Source organism: Syngnathus leptorhynchus, unplaced genomic scaffold (assembly GCF_054491065.1).
Source record: "Syngnathus leptorhynchus isolate UIUO unplaced genomic scaffold, UIUO_Slep HiC_scaffold_242, whole genome shotgun sequence".
NCBI lineage: Eukaryota > Metazoa > Chordata > Actinopteri > Syngnathiformes > Syngnathidae > Syngnathus > Syngnathus leptorhynchus.
This window is the reverse complement of record NW_028232209.1, coordinates 2,501-6,274: the sequence shown is the minus strand read 5'-3', so window position 1 is coordinate 6,274 and position 3,774 is coordinate 2,501.

The following is a 3,774-nucleotide window of genomic DNA, read 5'->3' as shown; positions in this document are numbered from 1 at the left end:
TAACACAGACCAAGGGGAGGACGGCCGCCTCCTTAAACACAGGCCGGAGAGGAGCGTCAGGGCCAGGCTCCTCAAACATGGACCGAGTGTCGCCCTTAACACGGACCAAGGGGAGGACGGCCGCCTCCTTAAACACAGGCCGGAGAGGAGCGTCAGGGCCAGGCTCCTCAAACATGGACCGAGTGTCGCCCTTAACACGGACCAAGGGGAGGACGGCCGCCTCCTTAAACACAGGCCGGAGAGGAGCGTCAGGGCCAGGCTCCTCAAACATGGACAGAGTGTCGCCCTTAACACAGACCAAGCGGAGGACGGCCGCCTCCCTAAATACAGGCCGAACCGGAGCGCGAGTGTCGCTCCTTAAACACGGACCGAGTGGAGGACGGCCGCCTCCTTAAACACAGGCCGAACAAAATGACACAAAGTGTCAACTGCGAATGTTGTCCATCCAAGGAAGGAGCGTGATGCCCGGCCGGCTCCTTAAACACAGGCCGAGAGTCGCCCCGGACGGTCCGCCTCGCGGCGCCCGTCTGCTCGGATAAAATGACACAAAGTGTCAACTACGAATGTTGTCCATCCAAGGAGGGAGCGTGATGCCCGGCCGGCTCCGAAAACACAGGCCGAGAGTCGCCCCGGACGGTCCGCCTCGCGGCGCCCGTCTGCTCGGATAAAATGACACAAAGTGTCAACTGCGAATGTTGTCCATCCAAGGAAGGAGCGTGATGCCCGGCCGGCTCCTTAAACACAGGCCGAGAGTCGCCCCGGACGGTCCGCCTCGCGGCGCCCGCCCGCTCGGATAAAATGACACAAAGTGTCAACTACGAATGTTGTCCATCCAAGGAAGGAGCGTGATGCCCGGCCGGCTCCTTAAACACAGGCCGAGAGTCGCCCCGGACGGTCGCCTCGCGGCGCCCGTCTGCTCGGATAAAATGACACAAAGTGTCAACTACGAATGTTGTCCATCCAAGGAGGGAGCGTGATGCCCGGCCGGCTCCGAAAACACAGGCCGAGAGTCGCCCCGGACGGTCCGCCTCGCGGCGCCCGTCTGCTCGGATAAAATGACACAAAGTGTCAACTGCGAATGTTGTCCATCCAAGGAAGGAGCGTGATGCCCGGCCGGCTCCTTAAACACAGGCCGAGAGTCGCCCCGGACGGTCGCCTCGCGGCGCCCGTCTGCTCGGATAAAATGACACAAAGTGTCAACTACGAATGTTGTCCATCCAAGGAGGGAGCGTGATGCCCGGCCGGCTCCGAAAACACAGGCCGAGAGTCGCCCCGGACGGTCCGCCTCGCGGCGCCCGTCTGCTCGGATAAAATGACACAAAGTGTCAACTGCGAATGTTGTCCATCCAAGGAAGGAGCGTGATGCCCGGCCGGCTCCTTAAACACAGGCCGAGAGTCGCCCCGGACGGTCGCCTCGCGGCGCCCGTCTGCTCGGATAAAATGACACAAAGTGTCAACTACGAATGTTGTCCATCCAAGGAGGGAGCGTGATGCCCGGCCGGCTCCGAAAACACAGGCCGAGAGTCGCCCCGGACGGTCCGCCTCGCGGCGCCCGTCTGCTCGGATAAAATGACACAAAGTGTCAACTGCGAATGTTGTCCATCCAAGGAAGGAGCGTGATGCCCGGCCGGCTCCTTAAATACAGGCCGAGAGTCGCCCCGGACGGTCCGCCTCGCGGCGCCCGCCCGCTCGGATAAAATGACACAAAGTGTCAACTACGAATGTTGTCCATCCAAGGAAGGAGCGTGATGCCCGGCCGGCTCCTTAAACACAGGCCGAGAGTCGCCCCGGACGGTCGCCTCGCGGCGCCCGTCTGCTCGGATAAAATGACACAAAGTGTCAACTACGAATGTTGTCCATCCAAGGAGGGAGCGTGATGCCCGGCCGGCTCCGAAAACACAGGCCGAGAGTCGCCCCGGACGGTCCGCCTCGCGGCGCCCGTCCGCTCGGATAAAATGACACAAAGTGTCAACTACGAATGTTGTCCATCCAAGGAGGGAGCGTGAGGCCCGGCCGGCTCCGAAAACACAGGCCGAGAGTCGCCCCGGACGGTCCGCCTCTCGAGGCGCCCGCCCGCTCGGATAAAATGACACAAAGTGTCAACTACGAATGTTGTCCATCCAAGGAGGGAGCGTGATGCCCGGCCGGCTCCGAAAACACAGGCCGAGATTCGACCCCGGACGGGCCGTCTTCTCCCGGCGCCCGCCCGCGTACGCCCCCCATCCCCGGTCGCCCGTCTGCTCCCGGTGGGCCTCCGAGTACCCCCTCACCCAACTGACCGACTGGCACTCATGACCCGCCTTGGTAGGGCCTCCATCGGCCTCGGCTCGTCCGACGTCGGGTGGACGGTTCCTACCCACTGCGGGTCGCACTCTAGCGCCCCGGCCGCTGCGTGAGCGTGCGCTCCCCGCGCCGCCCCGCAGGCCCCGGCGCGACCGTACTGCGGCGAGACCGAGACGACCCGGTTTGGCATCCATCCCACCTAGCCACGATCCACGGAGGCCGAGCGAGCGGCTGAGTGTCGGGCGCCGCGCGTGCGAGCGTCCGCCGGCCGCGCCGGTCCTTCCGCGAATGTCGTTTCTCAAACCCTCCGGCTTGATAGCGGCGGCACCACGGGAAGCCGTCCACACACACCGTCCGACCTCTATCCGAAAAGCCTTCCCGACCAACCGCGGTCGCGGGGGCGTCTGTCGCTCCGCATCGGGGGGGCGTATGGCTTCCGCGCTACGCGCTGCGGGCTCGGGGGGGCCGCAACGGCTGAGTCTGACTCGGCCGGGGCGCAGCTTCCCTCCCGGCAGTCAGCAATAGTGCCGATCGCGCCTGCCACCAGCCCCCTCCCCGACGGGTTCGTCGGCGCCGGCTGGCCGCCGTCCGCCTTCGTTCCCCGAGGGTTCCCAACCAGCGCCGATCCAACTCCGCATCCTGGCCGCACGCAGTGCGTGCCTCGCGCGGGTAAGTCGCCGGCGCAGCGCCGCAGCTCCCGACCCCCGCGTACGGGAATAGTTGAGGGCCTCAGCGGGCCGCACCGACCGAGTCCGACTCGGGCCGGGGCGCAGATTCCCGCTTGGGTGACCGAACGTTCTCTGCTCGGGCCGGAGGGCCGACGCCCGTCCCCCCCCGTCGTCCCCCACGGACCGCCTCCGAGGCCACTTCGCACGGCTCATCCTCGGCTCCCTACCAATGCTTAATCGATGGGGCCGCCCGGCCGGATTCGCGCCCCCCTGTCCACCGCGAGTCTCCCCAGACTAACCCGAGTTACCGCCCAGCTCGCCTAACCTTGCACTCGCTCTGCCAAACGGTCGTGTAGTCGGCGTGGCCGTCCTACGGGTCGCCCTCCGGCCCCAAACGCGCGGCGGGATAGCGGCAAGGCGGCGGCGGCGGCCAGCGGCGTCGGGGCGCTCGCACCGGAGAAGAGGCGTCTTACGAGGCCGGGCGCAGCTCCCTCTCGTTTACTTGCTGAGTAGCGGCGCTCGAAGGTTCCGCGGCGAGCGCGGCTCAACCCACCGAACGTCCCCCTGCAGCGGGCTCCATCGAAGGGCCGTCCCGCCGGATTCGCACCACCCTGTCCACCGCAAGGTCGTCCAACCGACTGCACGAGTTACCGCCCTGTTCGCCTAACCTTGCGGCACTAGCGGCAAGGCGGCGGCAGCGGTCAGCGGCGTCGGGGTCAAACTCAGCACCGGACAGGGCTGGTCTTACGAGGCCGGGCGCAGCTCCTCTCGTTTGGGGGTCCGCGAGGGTCGCGTTCGAGGTTCCGCGTCCTCGGCTTCGGCT